The sequence below is a fragment of the Hyla sarda genome, chromosome 1 (assembly GCF_029499605.1).
Source record: "Hyla sarda isolate aHylSar1 chromosome 1, aHylSar1.hap1, whole genome shotgun sequence".
Lineage (NCBI taxonomy): Eukaryota > Metazoa > Chordata > Amphibia > Anura > Hylidae > Hyla > Hyla sarda.
The window spans coordinates 188,354,459-188,381,226 of NC_079189.1; the positions used below are offsets into that span (position 1 = coordinate 188,354,459).

General features: G+C 46.0%; 1 long non-coding RNA gene across 1 annotated transcript in view; it reads right to left on the reverse strand.

Annotated features, from left to right (window-relative positions):
- The window catches only part of LOC130362056 (uncharacterized), a 99,802-nt gene extending 73,684 nt beyond the window's left edge, over positions 1-26,118 (reverse strand). Inside the window, exon 1 of the long non-coding RNA XR_008891260.1 lies at positions 26,011-26,118. This is a non-coding gene — a long non-coding RNA (uncharacterized LOC130362056). The remainder of the gene's footprint in view (positions 1-26,010) is intronic.
- Positions 26,119-26,768: the final 650 nt, after the last annotated feature.

Consider the following 26,768-nt stretch of genomic DNA (forward strand, 5'->3'; position numbering starts at 1 on the left):
CAAGGAGGGTGTGCTTTGCGGTGTACGAGTGGCTGAAGTGCATGCAAAGTTTCCTTCCCATTGTTAGGATGTCTTGCAGATGGGGGGAACACTTTAGAAACCGCTTGAAAACCAGATTGAACATGTGTGCCATGCAGGGCGAATGTCTTAGGCTTCCTTGTCGCTGCGCAGACAAGATGTTCTTCCCATTGTCGGTTAGCATGGTTCCCATTTCTAGGTTTCGTGGAGTAACCCATGACTTGATTTCTTGATGAATGAATTTTAGCAGTTCCTCCCCTGTGGGAGTCCATTTTCCAAGGCAAACCATGTGAAGAACAGCTTGACACCGTCGTGCCCTGCACACATGGTATGCTGGAGCGGCACTGAGACTTGTCCATGCAGTGGAGGCTGAGGACACAGTGGAGGATGAGGAGGCGGAGTCGCACACTTTCACAGGGCCAACTGCCTGAGAGCATGGAGGCAGAAGCAGCATGACCTATCCAAGTTGATGTTGTGGCTGTGCAGGAACCACATTCACCCAGTGGGCCGTAAAGAACATTTATTGTCCCTGACCATAGTTACAGCCCCACATGTCAGCGCAGCCGTGCACTTTTGTACACACCAACAGGCTTAAGGACTGGCCCACCTTCTGTTCCCCAAAATTTGGCAGGGCTGGTACTGCCTTCTTCGCAGAAAATGACGTCTTGGGTCTCTCCACCTCGGCTCGGCACAAGCCATCAGTTCTCTGAAAGGTGCAGAGTTCACCACTTGAAAAGGGAGGGACTGCAGCACCAGCAACTTGGACAGGAGCACATTCAGCTTCTGCACCATTGGATGAGTGGGCGCATACTGTTGTCTCTTGGACATAGCTTTGCCAATAGATTGCTGGCAAAATGACTGACTCGAAGTAGGAGGAGCAGGATCATCAAGAGGTGTATGACTCACAGCTCCCTCGGCTGAAGGGGTGGAGCATTGGTTGGCTGAAACAGGGAGCGGTGTGCAACTGTATGATTCAGCAGGCTGGACCACCACATCAGAGCCACGGTTCTTCCAGGCTGCTTTATGGTGATGCTGCATATGTTGAAGCCGGGCCGTGGTGCCAACATTGGGACCCTGGCCACGCTTCACCTTCTGCATGTGGCCAGGTTAACATTCTCTGAATGCTTGATGAAAAACTGCCATACCGCCGAGTAGCTGATTTTCCAACCAACAGTCCGCACTGATTTACTGCTACTGCCCGCCGGCTCCAGGAACCCCAGTTTCACTACCTCCTGGAAAGGTAGGCTGCTGCAAAGCAGGTGGTCTACCCCAGGCATGTTTGGCTCCAGACTTTCCACTTCTGCCACCATGCTGATGTCAACCATGCTACCACCTTGCTGGCTCAGCTGCTTCCTCACGGGCAACCTGTAACCCTCTTCTCCTGTTGAGGATGAAGCCCCTTCTGCACCCGGCTCCCAGGTGCGATCGGCTTCATCATCATCGAGTTGTGTCTGCACGTCACTGATGTCCTCCTCGGGTTCCTCAACAGTGTCTGCTTCAGGAGCCTGAACGTTCGCAACACCACCTCCCACGCCACTCTCCTCATCACTACTTTCCCACCTAGTGGAGGAAGCAGCGGATGTCACTTTTTGGGTGGGCAGTAGCTGCTGACTGTCCTCTAGTAGATCATCCTCACTAAATAGTGGAGCTGAACCCACAGCATAAGATACTTCTGTGGGGAAGGGAACAGCATAGGACAGAGGCAATGGGAGGACAGGGACTACTCCCAGGCCGTGCCAACTGAGGGTTATGTCTGAGGAACCCACCAACTGTTGACTTGGGGGTGTCAGATGTCACTTATGATGAAGTGGATGACCATGTTAACCAATCGATGACGGCAGATGGGTTGCTGGTCGAGACATGACCGCTAGCTTATAGCGGTAGCTCAATCCTCTCGCTGTGACTCCTGTTTCCACTCGCCCCTAGTCTGCTGCAACCTCTGCCTGATGTATTTAGGCCTCTGCCACTCCTCTGTGCACGTCCTGGCACGTCTCTGGCTGATATACTTAGTGTGTACATGAGGGGAGTACAATACGCTCCACTACGCTTAAAACAGTATTTGTCTACAACAACAGCAGGTGTGTACTTTTGGATGGCCTTTCACAGTATCTAGGCCCTTGAGACTTTAACAGGAACAAAATGGTACACCACTTAGATGTACATATGTGGTATGCACTTATGAGGGCAGGACAATGGGCTCCAGTACACTTAAAACAGTATTTGTCTACAACACCAGCAGGTGTGTACTTTTGACTGGCCTTTCACAGTATCTTGGCCCTTAAGACTTTAACAGGAACAAAATGGTACACCACTTAGATGTACGCACAGGTTACACTTAACAGAGGACAATATGCTTTTAGTGCTCTGCTCACCCTAACTGACTGCCTACTATTAGCTTTTCAGTTGTTGTACACCAGTGCTGCAGCACACAGTCGCAGTGTACTACACCCAAAACTGTACTTTCTCTCTCAATCTCACTCCCTTCCCTATCAGTGCTTCTAGGCTGGATTTGGGCTTGAGGTAAATCACTGCTGTAAAAAAACTTTTCTGTGCAACACACCCTGCTTTCTGTCCCTCTCTGTCTCTCTGCAATAAAAGGCTGAAGTGACTGGCCGCAAGATGACTGCTGATTATATATGGCTGTGACATCACAGGGGTGGCTGGCTGCTGATAGGCTGCATGCTGCTTTTGATTCAGGGTCCTCCCGCCGACCCTTGTTCCCGCCTTCCTAGGATTCCTTGCCCCATATCCTCACACCTTTCTTTTATGGGATGGGTTGTACTTTCTACGTTGAAATTTTTAGGTGTATATAATATTTTTTTTACAACAAAATTATATCTAATGTTACAGGATTTATTTAAACAGGTATCCAGACATAACAGGCCTTTGGAGCTTTCTTATGCCCCAGGTCTGTCATATGAAACTGTCACCCTGAAGATTAGGATGGCCAACAGAAGGAGAACAAAGCCATCTCTCCCCAATTAGTTTTTCTCTATAGGTGATGTAATCAATAATGATCTAGGTATCAGACTGGAGCAGATTTCTCTGATGCCAGCTGTCACTTTGCAAGTGTATCTGTCAGTCCTGATGCCTCAAACACATACACAGTAGGTACACCCAACTCTGAAAAGGGGTTAAGATATGTTCTATCGATGTGTATAAACATTCATAATTACGTCCAGAAGAAGAATTTCATTACAGATCTAACCTTACTAGCCAGCTCTAAAAAATCTGAACCTAAGACTGATACATTTTAACATCACTGAGATACTGGAGCACTTTATGAGGAGATTTGAGATGCTTATGTATTTGGCTCACAGAGGATTGCCTTAACTAACAATTTGAAGATCTTAGATAGAAAAAGAAGTTTTGGTGAAAGTAAGTTTGTAAATACCTGTAGATTTTCTACCTCTTGAATATATACTGTGCTGTAGAGGAAACAAAATGCACAACAAACGTAAATTTGGAAACCACAGTGGAAGTAATGTATACCTTGGGGCACCAAGCAATGTAAACTTAGTGAACTACTAGTGTGCCACTGCCTACCTATGATTGGTAAAAGTATAACAAGTATCATGAAGAAGTTATTATGTATAAACAAATGGGCACATAACCCAAAAAAAATCCCAAACAGGTCACAACTTTATTAGTTACCAAACAATAAACATGAGCACCCTGATAAAGGTGCAATACACATTGGGCTCCTACCCCTACATGGATTTGTCCAATACTGACTAACAACCGACTGCCATATTTAATTCTGTATTCCCCAACCTATACTCCTAAACAACCTATACATTTTACAGGTTATCATACAGGTTTTATATCACATGGGGCAACACCTCCATATTGTTTAACTGATGTACAGATTCCTTGACATATTATTCACTAGACTTTACCATACCTTGTCCTTTGGCTTGATAACTTTGTCAATCATGACTGTCAACTCATTGAGAGCTATTCTTTTCCTAGGATATAAATTATCATCTGGTTTTGGGTATAATAGACACCTGAGACAGCCTGGGAAAATGTATCTAATTCACAGTCAGTGAGCAAGGGGAGACACATGTATTGGAATAAACAATACACTAAGGGAGGATGTATGTCACTAGCGCTGTGTGCGCAGCAGTGCATGACCAGACTGGGAAAACAGGTAACAAGTGTGTGAGCAGCTCTTTAGTTCCCTACACAAACATTGGTGACACAAAAATTGTTTACACTTTTTAAATGTTATATAAATGTTATATAACTTTATTAGCACAATGGATTAAAAATGTCCCTTTAATATGCATTTTTTTCTTTTACTACATACTTTAGTCAAAAACCCATTTAAAACACAACACAGCAAAAATGCTGCAAGACACTGCACATAAAACTAAACTTATAAAATAGATATGAAAATCAAATTGTTGTCATTTCTTGTGGTTTGTTACCTAGAGATACAATAAAAGATTATTTTTTGAAAACCTCATGAAAAACAAACTTGGTATTAAATGTGTCTCAGAATATTGTAATTTAGTTTACATAACTTCCAGTTAGTTGCTCAAGTTCTTACTTATAATCCGGTAGGACTATAGCAGGATAACTGGTGGTCAGCTCAAGACCTGGAGTGTTCTGTGTATTTGGATTATAATTTTGTTCTGTGTAATCCTCTGAATAAATGTGCTGAAACACATTTTTCTGGTTATACACGTAACTCTGGATGAAATGTTCTTTTGAATAAAGCAAAATATATTTTTGTGGCCTTTCTCAATAGCACCACCATATATTTTTTATATGATGTAAAATGTTATTGGCAATTAAAACTGGAGCATAGATTGTTAACATGCACAACCCACCTTTAGTAAATAAATATTAATCAATACATTTGTTTTTTTAAGCCATTTCTAAAACACAAAACACATGGCACTAGATCAATACCGAGTCACAGTTGGGTGCTAAACACTGCTGAAACGGGAAAGCTGCAGGTGTGGTTTGGAGAAATTTCAAACAAAAAAGTTGATTTCCCATCAGTATTGAAAATGAAATTGAATGATAAAACATATTTCCGGTTCCTGGGATTGCAATTACATAGCCCGTACATAGAACTTCAAAAACATGCCATGTTCTTTTCACATACTGGGCTAATATCTCAGAAGTGCGGGCCAATAAAAAAATAATGATTACAGGCAGGAATGACATTTATGTAAACCCATAGAAAGAACACAAGCTAAACTTGCTGAATAGAATGACATTGCCATCATATCCCTGGTGTGAAGCATGGGTGGCCTAAGATGCTTGAGTTTGCAATAGATGTGAAGGTGGTACATGATGTGACAGGAAAGTGTGCGAAAAAGTTTTGTCAGCATGTTAACACTTACAAACTAGGGGAAAACTTGTGTGCTGATGAATTTTTTCCTCTCTCTCTAGATTTCCTCCCAAACACTCAGAAGGAAAAATAAACTCATTTTATTGGTTTACATGTATTTCATTTGATGATCTGAATTTTCGTACTTTGCATTTTATTTTTGCTTTATACTTTAAATGGCATGTGTACTGTAGGAGATAATGTTATATAAAAATATACATTTACAGATGCGAGGCTAAGGAAAAATAAAAGCATGCACACATCTACATACATGCCCACAGGCTGTACCTGTTAAAAGGGTAAATGTAAATGATTTAGCATCAAATATTGTTCATTTGTGCATTTAAAAATAATCCCTTTAAACTATGGTTGCCTTGGAAACTGTACCAATTGGCTTGTTCCATGCACTTCATGATGACTGATGCCATAAAAGGCTGGGGAACAGTATCCCAACTTGCGGATGTGCTGTGTAAAATGTCATAAAGTCATTGCCCTTTCTGTGCTTCCATTTTTCAGAACTATTTTTTTAAGACAAGACAGGGGCTACATGGCAACCTTGTCTATGGCACAGGCTGCTTAACTAAAGATTGCATAGGTGCACTGCATGTATCACATTCTATACAAGTGAATGTGGTTGTATTGTGGCACATAACTTACAAGTTGAAATGCAAATGTAAAGAAGTGTAGGGATAGATGGTCACCCCACTAAATTTGGTCTGCCACAGATGTTTTCCAGGGCCCAGGGCTTTAGAAGTTGTTCATGTTATACTTTATAACAAGGGTCCTCAAACTACGACCCGCAAGCCACATGCGGCCCGCCGAGGACATTTATCTGGCCAGCGGCTGCCTGGGACATCACTGTGTCCCGAAAGATGTTTTTGGGACACAGGGATGCGCTCTCGGAGACCCCGCGTTTACTTTAAAAACGCAGGGGCCGCCGGGAAGGTGGCGCACGCAGGGACGTCACTGACGCCGTGCGTGCGCCCATAGCAACGGAGCGCGGAGGAGTGGGGCAGCGATGAGGATGTGCGCTGGCCAGCTAGGTAAGTGTTACCAGCGGCATGTCAGTTTCGGTGCTCCGACCACCGCTCCTTCTGTACCGGCACTTACTGCTATGTCTGGACCGGAGGAGCGGTGGTCGGAGCTCTGAAGTGGGGCAGAACACAGGCATACAGCCTCCAGCCATACACTGTATGGCTGGAGGTTGAATGTCTGTGGGGGAACATACTGCACCTAATGTGGGGGAACACTGCACCTAATGTGGGTAGCTATACTGCACCTAATGTGGGGAGCTATACTGCACATAATTTGGTGGATCTATACTGCACCTAATGTGGGAGATCTATACTGCACCTAATGTGAGGGAGCTATATTGCACCTAATGTGGGGAGAACTATACTGCACCTAATGTGGGGAGATCTATACTGCACCTAATGTGGGGGAGCTATACTGCACCTAATGTGGGGGAGCTATACTGCACCTAATGTTGGAGATCTATACTGCACCTAATGTTGGAGATCTATACTGCACCTAATGTGGGGAGCTATACTGCACCTAATTTGGGGGGTCTATACTGCACCTAATTTGGGGGATCTATACTGCACCTAATGTGGGGAGCTATACTGCACCTAATGTGGGGGAACATTATCCTGCACCTAATGTGGGGGAACATTATACTGCACCTAATGTGGGGAGCTATACTGCCCCTAATGTGGGGGAACATTATACTGCACCTAATGTGGGGGAACATTATACTGCACCTAATGTGGGGGAACATTATACTGCTCCTAATGTGGGGGAACTGTACTGCACCTAATGTGGGGGAACTGTACTGCACCTAATGTGGGGGAACTGTACTGCACCTAATGTGGGGGAATTGTACTGCACCTAATGTGGGTGAATTGTACTGCACCTAATGTGGGGGAACTGTACTGCACCTAATGTTGGGGAACTGTACTGCACCTAATGTGAGGAAACTGTACTGCACCTAATGTGGGGGAACTGTACTGCACCTAATGTGGGGGAATTGTACTGCACCTAATGTGGGGGAACTTTACTGCCAACCCTAATGTGGGGGAACTGTACTGCCAACCCTAATGTGTGGGAACTACAACCTAATGTGGGGGATCTATACTGCCACCCTAATGTGGGGGGAACTGTGCTGCGTACTTAAAGTGGTAGTCCACTAATAAGATATATAAGTGTGCATAGGAATTTGTTCATGTTTTGTTATCTATAGTCCGGCCCTCCAACGGTCTGAGGGACCATGAACTGGCCCCCCGTTTAAAAAGTTTGAGGACCCCTGCTTTATACTGTGTGATGTGTACCTTTTTTTTGTAGTTTGTGGTCAAAGCTGGTACTTAACAACTAAGTGTATATTTATGTTCTGCTATTGGACATGTTACATTAACTCATACTGGTGTGTCATGTGGCACCTATGTAACAGATGGGTTCCATCCTTGACCTTTGAGGTGCTGGATAGGGACCCCTATATTTATAGGAGCTGGCGTAGATTTCCTGCTTTCTCCATCACTAGGGGAGAGAGTATGCAACATTTTATATGTGTGTGTTTTTTTTTTTTTTTTTTTTACTTGCCTTCAGGGTTGTGATTAAAGGGATTGAAATATTCTTACTATATTCAATTTTTATGTTATAACTAGCTGAATACCCGATGTTGCCTGGTTTTTCCTTCCTAATCCTTGTTGGGGAGGAAAATAAACAAAGGAGGAAGCTTTTGACTTCATATCCCGTCCTCATATATTGTTGTAATATTCCAACACCATATCCCGTCCTCATATCCAGACCTCCTATCCCGACCTCCTATCCTGTCATCATATCTCAACCTCATATCCCATCCTCACATCCTGTCCTCATATCCCGTCCTCATATCCCGACCTCCTATCCCATCCTCATATCCTGTCCTACTATCTCAACCTCCTATATCGACCTCCTATCTCGACCTCCTATCAAGACCTCCTATGCTGACCTCCTATCCCGTCCTCCTATCTTGACTTCCTATCCTGACCTCCTATCCCGACCTCCTATCCTGACCTCCTATCCCGACCTCCTATCCCGTCCTCATATCTCGTCCTCCTATCTCGAACTCCTATCTCGACCTCCTATCTTGATCTTCTATCATGACCTCCTATCCTGACCTCCTATCCCGTTCTCCTATCTCGACCTCCTATCTTGACCTTCTATCTTGACCTCCTATCTCGACCTCCTATCCCGACCTCCTATCCTGACCTCCTATCCCGTCCTCATACCTCGTCCACCTATCCCAACCTCTTATCCCGACCTCCTATCCCCTCCTCATATCTGGTCCTCCTATCTCGACCTCCTATCTCGACCTCATATCCCGACCTCCTATCCCGACCTCCTATCTTGACCTCCTATCCCATCCTCATATCCTGTCCTACTATCTCAACCTCCTATATCGACCTCCTATCTCAACCTCACATCTCGACCTCCTATCCTGACCTCCTATCCTGTCCTCCTATCTCGACCTCCTATCATGACCTCCTATCCTGACCTCCTATCCCGTCGTCCTATCTCGACCTCCTATCTTGACCTCCTATCCCGTCCTCCTATCTCGACCTTCTATCTCAACCTCCTAACTGGACCTCCTATCCCGACCTCCTATCCTGACCTCCTATCCCGTCCTCCAGTCTTGTCTATCTATCCCAACCTCCTATCTCGACCTCCTTTCCCAACCTCCTATCCCGTCCTCCTATCCCATCCTCATAGCCCGTCCTCCTATCCCATCCTCATATCCCTTCCTCCTATCTCGACCTCCCATCCCGACCACCTATCCCTGTGTTTTTTTTTTACGTGCCTACAGGATTTATAGGAGCTGGCATAGATTTCCTGCTTTCTCCGTCACTAGGGGATAGAGTATGTGTTACGCCTAGCGCTCCGGGTCCCCGCTCCTCCCCGGAGCGCTTACGGCATCTCTCTTTCCGCAGCGCCCCGGTCGGTCCCGCTGACCGGGAGCGCTGCACTGTCATGGCCGTCGGGGATGCGATTCGCACAGCGGGACGCGCCCGCTCGCGAATCGCATCCCAGGTCACTTACCCGTCCCGGTCCCCTGCTGTCATGTGCTGGCGCGCGCGGCTCCGCTCTCTAGGGCGCGCGCGCGCCAGCTCCCTGAGACTTAAAGGGCCAGTGCACCAATGATTGGTGCCTGGCCCAATTAGCTTAATTGGCTTCCACCTGCTCCCAGACTATATCTGATCACTGCCCCTGCACTCCCCTGCCGGATCTTGTTGCCTTAGAGCCTAGTGAAAGCGTTACTGTGTTTGTCCATACTGTGTACTTGACCTCCTGCTATTGCCTTATTGACTACGATTCTTGCTGCCTGCCCCGACCTTCTGCTACGTCCAACCTTGCTTCTGTCTACTCCCTTGTACCGCGCCTATCTTCAGCAGTCAGAGAGGTTGAGCCGTTGCTAGTGGATATGACCTGGTCACTACCGCCGCAGCAAGACCATGCCGCTTTGCGGCGGGCTCTGGTGAACACCAGTAGTGACTTAGAACCGGTCCACTAGCACGGTCCACGCCAATCCCTCTCTGGCACAGAGGATCCAGCTCCTGCCAGCCGGCATCGTGACAGTAGATCCGGCCATGGATCCCGCTGAAGTTCCTCTGCCAGTTGTCGCCGACCTCACTACACTGGTCGCCTAGCAAGCCCGACAGATCGCCCAACAAGATCACCAGCTGTCGTACTTGACCACCATGACACAGCAACTCCAGTCGCAGCTACAGCAGCTTCAGTCACAGCTTCAGCAATTTCAGTCTCAGCTACAGCAGCAACAACCATCTCCTCCGCCAGCTCCTGCACCTCTTCCGCAGCGAGTGGCCACTCCTAGCCTCCGCTTGTCCCTGCCGGACAAATTTGATGGGGACTCTAAGTTTTGCCGTGGCTTTCTTTCACAATGTTCCCTGCACTTGGAGATGATGTCGGACCAGTTTCCTACTGAAAGGTCTAAGGTGGCTTTCGTAGTCAGCCTTCTGTCTGGGAAAGCTCTGTCTTGGGCCACACCGCTCTGGGACCGCAATGACCCCGTCACTGCCTCTGTACACTCCTTCTTCTCGGAAATTCGAAGTGTCTTTGAGGAACCTGCCCGAGCCTCTTCTGCTGAGACTGCCCTGCTGAACCTGGTCCAGGGTAATTCTTCCGTTGGTGAGTACGCCATACAATTCCGTACTCTTGCTTCTGAACTATCCTGGAATAATGAGGCCCTCTGCGCGACCTTTAAAAAAGGCCTATCCAGCAACATTAAAGATGTTCTGGCCGCACGAGAAACTCCTGCTAACCTGCATGAACTCATTCATCTAGCCACTCGCATTGACATGCGTTTTTCTGAGAGGCATCAAGAGCTCCGCCAGGAAAAAGACTTAGATCTCTGGACACCTCTCCCACAGTCTCCATTGCAATCTACGCCTAGGCCTCCAGCCGAGGAGGCCATGCAAGTGGATCAGTCTCGCCTGACCCAGGAAGAGAGGAATCGCCGTAGGGAAGAGAATCTTTGTCTGTACTGTGCCAGTACCGAACATTTCTTGGTGGATTGCCCAATCCGTCCTCCACGTCTGGGAAACGCACGCTCGCACCCAGCTCTCGTGGGTGTGGCGTCTCTTGATGCTAAGTCGGCTTCTCCACGTCTCACGGTGTCCGTACGGATTTCTCCTTCAGCCAACTCTTCTCTCTCAGCCGTGGCCTGCTTGGACTCCGGTGCCTCTGGGAATTTTATTCTGGATTCCTTGGTGAATAAATTCTGCATCCCGGTGACCCGTCTCGTCAAGCCACTCTACATTTCCGCGGTCAACGGAGTCAGGTTGGATTGCACCGTGCGTTACCGCATGGAGCCCCTCCTAATGTGCATCGGACCTCATCACGAAAAAATTGAGTTTTTGGTCCTCTCCAATTGCACTTCCGAAATTCTCCTTGGACTACCCTGGCTTCAACACCATTCCCCAACCCTGGATTGGTCCACAGGGGAGATCAAGAGCTGGGGTACCTCTTGTTTCAAGGACTGCCTTAAACCGGTTCCCAGTACTCCCTGCCGTGACCCTGTGGTTCCCCCTGTAACCGGTCTCCCTAAGGTCTTTATGGACTCTGCCTGCCATAAGAAGTGCCTCTCCCCCCCTCCCAGTCCAGTCAGGCAAGCCTCGGTGCCTCCTCATGGCCCCCGTCCTGGTGTCACACTGCCCCGTGCCAGGCCTCGCCCTCTGCCCTCCCTCCCCATTCCCACTCCTGCTGTACTGCCTGCCGTTGAGGAAACCCTCCATTCTTTCCCGGTGTCCTCATCCCAGGGGAGGCAGTTACCGGACAAAGAGAAGGGGAGACCTAAGGGGGGGGGTACTGTTACGCCTAGCGCTCCGGGTCCCCGCTCCTCCCCGGAGCGCTTACGGCATCTCTCTTTCCGCCGCGCCCCGGTCGGTCCCGCTGACCGGGAGCGCTGCACTGTCATGGCCGTCGGGGATGCGATTCGCACAGCGGGACGCGCCCGCTCGCGAATCGCATCCCAGGTCACTTACCCGTCCCGGTCCCCTGCTGTCATGTGCTGGCGCGCGCGGCTCCGCTCTCTAGGGCGCACGCGCGCCAGCTCCCTGAGACTTAAAGGGCCAGTGCACCAATGATTGGTGCCTGGCCCAATTAGCTTAATTGGCTTCCACCTGCTCCCAGACTATATCTGATCACTGCCCCTGCACTCCCCTGCCGGATCTTGTTGCCTTAGAGCCTAGTGAAAGCGTTACTGTGTTTGTCCATACTGTGTACTTGACCTCCTGCTCTTGCCTTATTGACTACGATTCTTGCTGCCTGCCCCGACCTTCTGCTACGTCCGACCTTGCTTCTGTCTACTCCCTTGTACCGCGCCTATCTTCAGCAGTCAGATAGGTTGAGCCGTTGCTAGTGGATACGACCTGGTCACTACCGCCGCAGCAAGACCATCCCGCTTTGCGGCGGGCTCTGGTGAACACCAGTAGTGACTTAGAACCGGTCCACTAGCACGGTCCACGCCAATCCCTCTCTGGCACAGAGGATCCACCTCCTGCCAGCCGGCATCGTGACAGTATGCAACATTATATATGTGTGTGTGTGTGTGTTTTTTTTTTACTTGCCTTCAGGGTTGTGATTAAAGGGATTGAAATATTCTTGCTATATTCCATTTTTATGTTATAACTAGCTGAATACCTGACGCTGCCTGGTTTTTCCTTCCTAATCCTTGTTGGAGAGGAAAATAAACAAAGGAGGAAGCTTTTGACTTCATATCCCGTCCTCATATATTGTTGTCATATCCCAACCCCATATCCCGTCCTCCTATCCCGTCATCATATCTCAACCTCATATCCCATCCTCACATGCCGTCCTCATATCCCATCCTCCTATCCCGACCTCCTATCCCATCCTCATATCCTGTCCTGCAATCTCAACCTCCTATATCGACCTCCTATCTCGACCTCCTATCCCAACCTCCTATCCTTACCTCCTATCCCGTCCTACTATCTTGACCTCCTATCCTGACCTCCTATCCCGACCTCCTATCCCGACCTCCTATCCCGACCTCCTATCCTGACCTCCTATCCCGTCCTCATATCTCGTCATCATATCTCGACCTCCTATCTTGATCTTCTATCTCAACCTCCTATCTCGACCTTCAATCCCGTCCTACTATCCTGTCCTCCTATCTCGACCTCCTATCTTGAACTCCTATCCCAACCTCCTATCCTGTCCTCCTATCTCGACCTCCTATCCTGACCTCCTATCCCGACCTCCTATCCCATCCTCCTATCTCAACCTCCTATCCTGACCTCCTATCTCAACTTCCTATCCCGACCTCCTATCTCGACCTTCAATCCCGTCCTCCTATCCTGTCCTCCTATCTCGACCTCCTATCTTGACCTCTTATCCCGACCTCCTATCCTGTCCTCCTATCTCGACCTCCTATCCTGACCTCCTATCCCGACCTCCTATCCCGACCTCCTATCCTGTCCTCCTATCTTGACCTCCTATCCTGACCTCCTATCCCGACCTCCTATCCCATCCTCCTATCTCGACCTCCTATCCTGACCTCCTATCTCAACCTCCTATGCCTTCCTCATATCTCTTCCTCCTATCTCGACCTCCTATCTTGACCCCCTATCAAGACCTCCTATCCTGACCTCCTATCCATTCGTCCTATCTCGACCTCCTATCTCGACCTCCTATCCCGTCCTCCTATCTCGACCTTCTATCCAGACATCCTATCCCGACCTCCTATCCCGACCTCCTATCCCGTCCTCCTGTCCAGTCCATCAATCCCAATCTCATATGTCGACCTCCTTTCCCAACCTCCTATCCTGTCCTCCTATCCTGTCCTCCTAATCTATCCTCATATCTCGTCCTCCTATCCCCTCCTCATATATCGTCTTCTTATCTCGACCTCCTATCCCGACCACCTATCCCTGTGTTTTTGTTTTTTTACTTGCCTTCAGGGTGATTAAAGGGATAGAAATATTCTTACTATATTTAATTTTTATGTTATAACTAGCTGAATACCTGACATTGCCCGGTTTTTCCTTCCTAATCCTTGTTGGGGAGGAAAATAAACAAAGGAGGAAGCTTTTGACTTCATATCCCGCCCTCAAATATTGTTGTCATATCCCAACCCCATATCCCGTCCTCTTATCCCGTCCTCCTATCCCGTCCTCATATCCCATCCTCCTATCTCAACCTCTTATCCCGACCACCTATCCCGACCTCCTATCCCGACCTCCTATCCCGACCTTCTATCCCGTCCTCCTATCCCGGTCCTCCTATCCCATCCTCCTATCCCATCCTCCTATCCCATCCTCCTGTCCCGTACTCCTGTCCCGTCCTCCTATCCCCTCCTCATATCCCATTCTCCTATCCCGTCCTCATATCCCGACCTCCTATTCCAACCTCCTATCCCGACCCGTAATATGTGTACCAGGTATTGAAATATCTTCAGCTGTACGGAAGTTATGTGGGAACATACATTTCCCATTGATTTGCATGGGACTTGAAACAAAAACCCTGACCCTCACAAATGGGGTAGTTAAGGGTTAAATTAATTATCCTATATTTTAAGTGGACATATAAGTAACATGTGACAAAGTTTTATCGAAATATTTCCAGCCGTTTGGAAGTTATGCAGTAACATATATTTCCCTTGACTTGTATGGGACTTTAAACATAAACCCTGCCCCTGGCAAATGGGGATGAGTAAGGGTTAAATCACCTATCCTATGTTTAATTTTGACATATAAGTAACATGTGTGCCAAGTTTCATGTTAATATCTTTAACCGTTTGGACGTTTTTGTGGAACATACACACATACATACATACATACATACATACACACACACACGTTGAGTTATGTATATATATATATATACTAGCTGAGTACCCGGCGTTGCCCGGTTTTTCCTTTCTAATCCTTGCTGGGGAGAAAATTAAACAAAGGAGGAAGCTTTTGACTTCATATCGCGTCCTCATATATTGTTGTCATATCCCAACCCCATATCCAGACCTCCTATCCCGTCATCATATCTCAACCTCATATCCTGTCCTCACTTCCCGTCCTCATATCCTGACCTCCTATCCTGACCTCCTATCCCAACCTCTTATCCTGACCTCATATCCTGACCTCCTATAACGACCTCTTATGCCATCCTCCTATCCCGTCCTCCTATCCCGTCCTCCGATCAAGTCCATCTAACCCAACCTCCTATCCCGTTCTTCTATCATGACCTCCTATCCCAACCTCCTAATCCCTTCCTCATATCCCGTCCTCCTATCTCCACCTCCTATCCTGACCTCCTATCCCGTCCTCCTATCTCCACCTCCTATCTCGACCTCCTATACCGACCTCCTATCCCGACCTCCTATCCCGTCCTCCTATCCCGTCCACCTATCCCGTCCTCCTATCGCGTCCTCCTATCGCGTCCTCATATCCCGTCCTCCTATCTCGACCTCCTATCTCGACCTCCTATCCCGACCTCCTATCCCGGCCTCCTATCCCGTCCTCCTATTCTGACCTCCTATCCTGACCTCCTATCCCGTTCTCCTATCCTGTCCTCCTATCCTGACCTCCTATCCCATCCTCCTATCCCGTCCTCCTATCCTGTCCTCCTATCCTGACCTCCTATCCCATCCTCCTATCCCGTCCTCCTATAACGACCTCCTATCCCGTCCTCATATCCCGTCCTCCTATCTGGCCCTTCTATCCCGACCTCCTATTCCGTCCTCCTATCTCGACCTCCTATCTCGACCTCCTATCCCGACCTCCTATTCTGACCTCCTATCCCGACCTCCTATCCCGTCCTCCTATCAAGTTCATCTATCCTGACCTCCTATCTCGTCCTCCTATCCCGTCCTCCTATCGTGTCCTCATATCCCGTCCTCCTATCCCGACCTCCTATCCCGACCTCCTATCCCGTCCTCCCATCCCGTCCTCCTATCCCGGCCTCCTTTCCCGTCCTCCTATCCTGTCCTCCTATTCTGACCTCCTATCCCATCCTCCTATCCTGTCCTCCTATCCTGACCTCCTATCCTGTCCTCCTATCCCGTCCTCCTATGTCGACCTCCTGTGTCGACCTCCTATCCCGACTCGGGATATGTGTACCAGCTACTGAAAAATCTCCAGCCGTACGGAAGTTATTTGAGAACATACATTTCCCATTGATTTGTATGGGACTTTAAACAAAAACCCTGACCCTCACAAATGGGGGTAGATAAGGGTTAAATTAACTATCCTATACTTTAAGTTGACATATAAGTAACATGTGTTCAAGTATTATCAAAATATCTCCAGCCGTTTGGAAGTTATGCAGTAACATATATTTCCCATTTACTTGTATGGGACTTTAAACATAAACCGCGCCCCCGGCAAATGGGGGGTGAGTAAGGGTTAAATCACCTATCCTATGTTTGTTGTTGACATATAAGTAACATGTGTGCCAAGTTTTATGGTAATATCTTTAGCCGTTTGGACGTGATGCTGGAACATACATACATTCATACACACACGTTGAGTTTTATATATATATAGATAGATTTATACCAAAGTTATATGTAAAATATATAAAGCAGCGAATGATGGGAGGGTTGGATGGGGGGAAGGTAGGTTGTAAAATTGTATTTTTAATTGTAAAGAATGTATGATGATCTGATGTTAAAGGGGTACTCCCCTGAAAAAAATTTTTTTTACATCAACTGGCGCTAGAAAGTTGATTTGTAAATTACTTCTGTGAAAAAATCTTAATCCTTTCTGTAATAATCAGCTGTTGTCTGCTCCACAGGAAGTTCTTTTCTTTTTGAATTTCCTTTCTGTCTGTCCACAGTGCTCTCTGCTGACACCTCTGTTCATTTTAGGAACTGTCCAAAGCAGGATAGGTTTGCTATGGGGATTTACTCCTACTCTGGACAGTTCCTAAAATATATAGAGGTGTCAGCAGAGAGCACTGTGGTGAGACAGAAAGGAAATTCAAAATGGAAAGAACTTCCTGTGGAACATACATTTGCTGATACGTACAGGAAGGATTAAGATATTTAAATAGAATTAATTTACAAATCTATTTAACTTAACACCAGTTGATTTAAAAAAAAAAAATTCCAAGGGAGAACCCCTTTAAATGCTGTTTATGTTTTTTAACTGCATCTGGGCAATAATACAAAAAAATATATAAAAAAAAGAAAAAAAAAGGAAAGGTGAGTGTGGCTAGGTTCCCGATCTCTACTACGTGTGTATAAGAGGTGTAAAGGTGTACCAGTGCCAATAAGACCTGGACTGCAAAGAGAGTCTGGAACACTAGATATAGTGGCTGCCTCTGAAGCAGGGACGGTAAGTGTGGCCCTGGGCAAAAATGAAAAACGGGGCCCCCAGATTGTATAACCAAAGATCATCATTATGTCGCGCTCCCTGAATTGTGCTGCATCTCGGTTAAAGGGGTAATCTGGTGGAAAACGTATTTTTTAAAATCAACTGGTGCCAGAAAGTTAAACAGATTTGTAAATTACTTCTATTAAAAAATCTTTACCCTTCCAGTACTTATTAGCAGCTATATGCAACAGAGGAAATTCTATTCTTTTTGAATTTCTTTTTTTGTCTTGTCCACAGTGTTCTCTGCTGACACCTCTGTCCGTGTCAGGAACTGTCTGAAGCAGGAGAAAATTCCCATAGCAAACCTATGCTGCTCTGGACAATTCCTGACATGGACAGAGGTGTCAGCAGAGAGCACTGTGGACAAGACAAAAAAGAAGTTAAAAAAGAATAGAATTTCCTCTGTAGCATACAGCTGCTAATAAGTACTGGAAGGGTAAATATTTTTTTATATTTTAATTTACAAATTGGTTTAACTTTCTGGCACTAGTTCATAAAAAAAAAAAAAGTAATTTCGGGGTCGCAATGTGACCCCATTTAGTGCAGATCAGCTCCCCCTTTTGCAAGAACGAAGTGCATGGACAGCATGGACACACACACATATACACATACCAATAGGGGGCAGTACGCTCATTGTAGGGACACAGTTATGGGCATAAATTAGTTAATAGTAGTCAGGCAGGGTAAATTGCATTAAAAGGACACTTGTCTAAGTAACTAACAACACATTGCTAATTTACTCATGATCTCTATGTGAATTGCACTCAGCAAACCAGCCCATGTCAAGTGCTCTGTGTGAGCAATAAATCAGAACAATCTGTATTTGAATTAGAGATGTCGCGAATTGTTCGAACAGTTCCCGGCGAATTTCGCATGTTCGCGTTCGCATCGCCGGGCGAACATATGTGAAGTTCGATCCGCCCCCTATACTTTAACATTGCAGTAAACTTTGACCCTGTGAGTCAGAGTCAGCAGACACATTACAGCCAATCAGCAGCTGTCCCTCCCTTCCAGTCCCTCCTACCTCTTGCACGGACGCCATTTTAGCCTCATTCAGCATGCTGCAGGCTTAGGAAGTGGAGGGTTAGGGAAGCTACTCCTGCTGTATATGGAAAGCTATAGCTAGGTTGCTGCTAGGTGGTGTATTCAGGGTCCAGTTTACTCCTAAAGCACTAGTGTAACATCTGCTTTAAGGACAGCACCCAAAAAAGCCCTTTTTAGTGCTCAAAGATATCAGTCCTGGTTGGGAGGGAACCGCTGGTTAAAAGGGGTACTCCAGAATCAAACTTAAGCTCCTTCAAGCAACTAACTACTACAGTATTCAAAGGGCTGAAAGATATCAGTCCGTGTGTCTTGCAACAGCTGGAGGCACCCTGGTTGGGAGGGAACCGCTGGTTAAAAGGGGTACTCCAATGTAAAACTTAAGTTCCTTCAAGCAACTAACTACTACAGTATTCAAAGGGCTGAAAGATATCAGTCCGTGTGTCTTGCAACAGCTGGAGGCATCCTGGTTGGGAGGGAACCGCTGGTTAAAAGGGATACTCCAATGTACAACTTAAGTTCCTTCAAGCAACTAATTACTACAATATTCAAAGGGCTGAAATATATCAGTCCGTGTGTTTTGCAACAGCTGGAGGCACCCTTGTTGGGGACCACTGCATAAAAGGAGAACTCCGCTGGCAAGCTTTTTTGCTCATTGTCACACTAGTGCAAATCACATTAGGTGTGACAGTTGTGCAAATAAAAACAGTTGGCTGTTAAATAAAATCAGTCGTCACTGCCAGTTCACGTCACAGTTGCCATTTTTTTTGCCTGCAGGGCAAATTGTGTCACCCTAGTGCAAATCAAATTAGGTGTAACAGTTGCGCAAATTAAAAAAAAAAACCTTTTTTGGCTGTTAAATAAAATCAGTTGTCGCTGTCAGCTCACGTACCAGTTGCCATTTTTTTTTGCCTGCAGGGCAAATTGTGTCTCTCTAGTGCAAATCACATTAGGTGTGACAGTTGTGCAAATTAAAAAATATATATACCTTTTTTGGCTGCTAAATAAAATCAGTCGTCACTGTCAGTTCACATCACAGTTGCCAGTTTTTTTGCCTGCAGGGCAAATTGTGTCACCCTAGTGCAAATCACATTAGGTGTGACAGTTGTGCAAATTAAAAAAAAAATACCTTTTTTGGCTGTTAAATAAAATCAGTTGTCACTGTCAGTTCACGTCACAGTTGCCATTTTTTTTGCCTGCAGGGCAAATTGTGTCACCCTAGTGCAAATCACATTAGGTGTGACAGTTGCGCAAATTTAAAAAAAATACCTTTTTTGGCTGTTAAATAAAATCAGTCATCACTGTCAGTTCACGTCACAGTTGCCAGTTTTTTTTGCCTGTAGGGCAAATTGTGTCACCCTAGTGCAAATCACATTAGGTGTGATAGTTGTGCAAATAAAAATAAAAAAATACCTTTTTTGGCTGTTAAATAAAATCAGTCGTCACTGTCAGTTCACGTCACAGTTGCCAGTTTTTTTGCCTGCAGGGCAAATTGTGTCACCCTAGTGCAAATCACATTTTGTGTGACACTTGTGCAAATTTAACTAAAAAAATGACAGGCAGAGGAAGGCCACCCCGCAGGGGCTGTCATGGTGCTGGGATTCCCTTTGGCCCTAGAATGGCCAGTGTTCAGAGGCCACGTACCCTGAACCCCCAAAGTTCTGAGGACTTAGTTGACTGGCTATCACAAGACACCCAATCTACTACAGCTTCCGCTCGGAACCTTGACGCACCGTCCTTCTCCTCCTCTAGCTTAGCTAGAGGGTACCTCTCATGCTACCACTTGCCCGCCTGCCGCCACCACCAACACTAGCACCACAGCAGCTTTACTTGATCCGTCAGAGGAGTTATTTACACATCAGTTTGAAGACATGAGTGATGCACAACCATTATTGCCAGAGGATGCAGTTAACAGGGATATGTCTCAGTCAGGCAGCATTACACACATGGACGATGATGTCACTAGCCTTCATTAGCTGCATTGCAGCAGCAAGATAGCAGCATGTCAGGATATAATGAGGATAATCATCAGCCGATGATTATCCTCATTATATCCTGACATGCTGCTATCTTGCTGCTGCAATGCAGCTAATGAAGGCTAGTGACATCATCGCTTTTTTCTTATATAAGCCTGCCTCATATGTACTGGCCTTCTTAATTTAATCAGGCTACTGAGGAATGCAACATTAAGTCGTGAAACGCGTCTAGCCTTGTCTTATATCTATCAGCCATCCCTATCTCAAATCTGGTTTTATACCTGTATCAGCCGATACTGCCTAGACAGTGCTGTAGGACCCGGACTAGTGGACCACTGTGAATTGGCGCGCCATTCACACGCCACGAGGACGCCCGGCAGCCGATGCCGATTTCTCCACAGACCGGCCACTGAGCTGTGCGAAGCACGATACGATCTATTACCCAGTGGTTTACATCATCGTAATCGGGATCATCACATCGTCCCAACCACGGCACGAAAAGTACCTCCTTACCCATACCAGGGCAGTGATTGATCCGGTCCGTGCGGGCACTGGGCTCTCACAGTCCCTGGAGCCTGCAACTCTGGAGATATACAGCTGCCGATCATCACGGTGAACAAAATCATAAGGTACTGTGCCTGATCTCACATAAGCAACTGTATCTTGCTATTAATATTGCTACTCTACAAACATCTGTTGTGGGACACAAGTTGATAACAGTGAGCAATCACAATATATTTTCTGAATGAAACATTGAAACATTTACTACAGCTTAAGGTGACTGTGTTTTACATAGGAGTATCACTGGAGTACACAGTCTCTCCGATTGCCGGATTTTACATTCAATACTGTTGCTATTCACATCACTTGATTAATTTTTTCGGCTACAAAGGACTATTTTTTAATTTTTGTATTTTGAGATAGTTGGCATTTTTTATTATTTTATTGGAACATTTATACCGCATGCCTGAGCAAGGGCCCTGCCCAGGCATCAATTATTATTATTTTTAATAAATGCATATGATTGTTTAAGAATTATCATTTTCTGCAGGCATTTTCATTATTTTTTGTTTTTTGATATCTAACAATTATTAATATTCACATTACTTTCATTGATTTTTTCTAATTTTTACTTTGCTCTTATCCATTTTTCTTCGATACTGTGCACTTTCATACTCACTTTTATTTTTATTTTATTTTTCCCTTTTCCTTTTTCTCTTTTTTTCTTTCCATTTTTATTTTTACTTTTGTTTTTATTTATTTTTTTATTTCACATATCACTGTACATTTTTTATTCGAAATCACTAATACTTCCCTCTTTTTATTCATTCTTTTCTTTTTTTTTTTTTTCACTACTTCTTTTTCACTACTTCTTGAGGACTGGTTATATAATTATTTCTTATTATATATTTCTTTTTGTTGATTACTGGGTCTTTTGGGGTTTTCAGACCTACCAGTTAACCTCGGAGTAGATGGTAGATTGAGCTGCACTGCCTCTTTTGTCTTTTTTTGCAATCTCAAAAACAACCCATACTCCATCCCCTTTATATTAACCTTATTACAAAGACTAATACCTATACAGTAAATACATCATATTATAACCTATACATTAAATAAATATAAATTTAAATTTCACAACGGAACAATCACATCAGTGCAACATATTACATGTTATGTATCTTGTGCAGTATTCAATTATTATACATATTTACATCCATATCTATAGTATATATTATACATAACCCCCCCTCCTGTGTATAAATAATTAGTCTTAATGTACATTACCATGAGAATATAATTCATAATATAAATAATATAATTTACTAAAACTGTGTGTGGAAAACAACCCCCCCTATGAACCATCCCCCCTATTATATATCCACCCTACTCTCCCCATAGTATTACCCCCCCCCCCCCCCCAAAATAAAACCCTCTCCTTATCCCTCCTACAAATCCCAACCCAAATACAAGGATACAAACCCCAAGTGATTAGGATGGTAGAAAACCAATATAATGAAGTGTCTGTCAAGGAGATGTTTGAGCGCAAGAAGACAATGTCTCAAAGTCACCCCCTAGCCCGACATCTGACAGCTGGCTTGTCAGAACTGCTAGCCTGCCAGCTTTTACCATACAAGCTGGTGGAGTCTGAGGACTTTAAAAAATTTGTAGCCATTGGGACACCGCAGTGGAAGGTACCCGGACGAAATTTTTTTGCACAAAAGGCAATCCCCAACCTTTACTCCATTGTGCAAAAGGAAATTATGGCATGTCTGGCACACAGTGTAGGGGCAAGGGTCCATCTGACCACTGATACCTGGTCTGCAAAGCATGGTCAGGGCAGGTATATCACCTACACTGCGCATTGGGTAAACCTGGTGACGGCTGCCAAGCATGGAAGGCTCTGCAGAGGAGTTGGTGACACCGCCACGACTTGCACCTCCTCTACTCCTCCTACTCCATCCTCTTGCATAACATCCTCGGCCGAGTCCTCTTCCACTGCTGCGTCTTGCTCCACATCACCGGCACCCCGACCCCCCCCCCACCCCCCCAGCTCCCCAGGTGCTATTCCACATCCCGAATATGGCATTGTCACGCCATCTTGGGGTTGACTTGCCTCAAAGCGGAGAGTCACACCGCACCAGCGCTCCTGTCGGCCCTGAACGCACAGGTGGACCAGTGGCAGACTCCGCACCAACTGGAGATCGGCAAGGTGGTCTGTGACAACGGAACAAATTTCTTGCCGGCATTGAGGTTGGGCAAGTTGGCACATGTGCCGTGCATGGCACATGTGTGTAATCTGATTGCACAATGCTTTGTGCTCAAGTACCAAGGCTTACAGGATGTCCTGAAGCAGTCCAGGAAGGTGTGTGGCCATTTCAGGCGTTCCTACACGGCCATGACGCACTTGTCAGATATCCAGCGGCAAAACAACATGCCAGTGAGGCGCTTGATTTGCGACAGCCCGACACGTTGGAATTCAACACTCCTAATGTTCGACCACCTGCTCCAACAAGAAAAAGCTGTCAACGAATATTTGTATGACCGGGGTGCTAGGACATCATCTGCGGAGCTGGGAATTTTTTTGCCAGTTACTGGAGGCTCATGTGTCCTTTTGAGGAGGTGACAAACCTGGTCAGTCGCACCGAAGGCACCATCAGCGACATCATACCATTTGTTTTCTTCCTGGAGCGTGCCCTGCGAAGAGTGCTGGATCAGGCAGTACATGAGTGTGAAGAGGAAGAGTTGTGGACACCATCACCACCAGAAACAGCCTTATCAGCATCGCTTGCTGGACCTGCGGCAACGCTGGAAGAAGATTGTGAGGAAGAGGAGTCAAAGGAGGAATGTGGCTTTGAAGAGGAGGAGGAAGACCAACCACAGCAGGCATCCCAGGGTGCTCGACCCCCGGTATAAACATAAAGTGCCTGACATGTTACCACATTACAGCAAGGCGGAAAGGATTCAGCAGGCCCAAAATAAATTAAGAAGTATACTGTACACAGCGTATAAGGGTCATGTCACAGCACAACAGGGATCTAACAAGGGAAGAGGTGAAAGTAATCCTTCTCCCACGAACATGCCGGCAAGGACAGGATGCTGTACAGACATGCTGTTGATGGCGGACATGCAGAGCTTTTTAAGTCCTACGCATCGCCACAGCCCTTCGGGGTCCACCATCAGAGAACGACTTGACCGACAGGTAGCAGACTACCTGGCCTTAACCGCAGATATCGACACTCTGAGGGGCGATGAACCCCTTGACTACTGGGTGTGCCGGCTTGACCTGAGCTATCACAATTTGCACTCGAACTTCTGGCCTGTCCCGCTTCAAGTGTCCTGTCAGAAAGGACCTTCAGTGCAGCAGGAGGTATTGTCACTGAGAAGAGGAGTCGCCTTGGTCAAAAAAGTCTGGATTACCTCACCTTTCTTAAGATGAATGAGGGATGGATCCCAAAGGGACTGACACTGGGCGATACATTTGACTGAACAAGGCCTGATCAGATGAGCTGCCTTGGCCTAAAAATGGTCCACACGCTGCTGTATTTGAACTCTGAATGCCGGATGACTTGCGTGACTTATCCGCCACCAACTAGGGTTCAAGCAGCAATGTTTTAGGGCACTTTCTGCCTGGCGAACCAAACAGCGGTACAGCGGCTGCGACAGTACTAAATTTTCCAGCCAGGTGTACATGCCTAATTTTTCTCAGCCAGGTGTACATGCCTAATTTTTCTGGCCTCTGCTGCTGCACTTTTTCTGGTGCTGCAATTTTTCTGGCTGCTGCTACAGATGCGGCTGCGACAATACCAAATTTTTCATCCATGTGTACATGCCTAATTTTTCTAGCCTCTGCTGCTGCACTTGTTATGGTGCTGCAATTTTTCTGGCCGCTGCTACAGCTGCAACAATACCAAATTTTCCAGCCAGGTGTACATGCCTAATTTTTCTGGCCTCTGGTGCTGCACTTTTTCTGGCTGCTGCTACAGATGCGGCTGCGACAATGCCAAATTTTTCATCCATGTGTACATGCCTAATTTTTCTGGCCTCTGCTGCTGCACTTTTTCTGGTGCTGCAATTTTTCTGGCCGCTGCTACAGAAGCGGCTGCAACAATACCAAATTTTTCAGGCATGTTTACATGCCTAATTTTTCTGGTACTCTCTGCTGACATCTCCGTCCATTTTAGCAACCGTGGATATTAGATGTATGCTAAGGGTAGCATGGTGGCTCAGAGGTTAGCACTGTTGTCTTGCAGTGCTGGGGCCTTGGGTTCAAATCCCACTATGTGCTGTCTCTAAATATGTGCTGCCTAACATGGGGGATCTAATTATGTGCTGCCTAATATGGGGGAATCTATGTGCTGTCTAAAGAGGGGTATCTAACTATGTGATGCCTACGTTAGCTGTGCTAAAGCATGTTATTCCAAACCATTTAGGAATAATAGGGCTGTATCAACTATGTAATTTTCCATGGGAGTTTTGCCATGGATCCCACTCTGGCCCACCACAGTCCAGGTTTTAGTCCACTTGAAACAACTTTTAAATCACTATTGTGGCCAGAAAGAGTCCCTGTGGGTTGTAAAATCCGCCTGCCCATTGAAGTCAATGGTGGCTCGCCCGGTTGGCCGGTTCGCGAACTTTTGCGACAGTTCGCGTACGCGGTTCACAAACCGAAAATTTTATGTTTGCGACATCACTAATTTGAATCTTAACTATCAGTAGGTAGCCATTTGCCCCTTTAATATGTGACACAGATGGGTCTGACTGAGGCTGAACGAATGAGTAAATGAAATAAAAATACATTATAAAGGAAGAAGAAATAAACTCTTAAAAAGGGGGAAATTTATCAAAACCTGTCCAGAGGGAAAGTTGCCCAGTTGCCCATAGCAACCAATCAGATCGCTTCTTTCATTTTTCAAAGGCCTTTTCAAAAATGAAAGAAGCGATCTGATTGGTTGCTATGGGCAACTCAACAACTTTTCCTCTGGACAGGTTTTGATAAATCTCCCCCTAGTACATGGCTGAGGAAAAAAGTAAATAAAATCTGAAAAATATATATAAAATAAATAAACAATAACTGTCATTATCCTTAAAAAGCTGCTAAACTAAAACATTAGTGTGACTAACTAACTGAAGAATCCATAGAAAGATGGTAGTGCTAACGTACACTATCATAATAATAATAATTATATAACCAAAACATTACACAATTTATTACAAATTGATGATTTAAAAATGAAAAAATCACCTCTAGCAGATATTGGCTGCAGAAAGCCATTCTGGAAGAGTGGGATACCGAGAGAAATGCCGCTGGTATTGCGCAGTAACCTGGCCGTGCCTCGCCCTTGCGTTGCCATGACTCCTCCTCCCTGTGATTTCATGGAATGCGCCGTGCATGCTCTAGGGGAGGTCTGGAGGAGGAGCATGTCCCTCCTACACTGTGTGGCGATATCGCTCTCATAGTGTAGGAGGATTGGATCGGCAGGGAAACAAGGTGGTGATAGAGCCTCAAGTTTGAGGCTTGATTAGGGTGTGCCCAGGCATACCCCGTGTGCACGCCTATGGACACACGTAGAGAAATCCAGCACAAAACAGCATCATAAAATGTATGGTCACAGGAAACGACAGGGTCACAGGAAGCCATACATTTTATGATGCCATTTTAAGGCTTTAATAAACCACCTAAATAGAAAGAACTGATTTGTGCTGAATTTCGCTATATGTGACCAGCATGACTCAAGAACAATATGGCGACCTTTGACTGTGTAACCCACTTTTGCCATGTAGCCCTAAGCTAATACTGTCACCATATTCTTGTAATAGTCACTGCACGAAGATAAACAGTGATCTTCTCAATGCTACCTATCAGTAATAGCGCCCACATACACTATAAGGCTATGTTCACATGATGGAATGTCCACATGGAGAATCTCTGTGCGGATATTCTGCAAATTGCGGGGCACCGGCATAATATTCCAGCACTAGAACCGCACAGGAATGCACCGT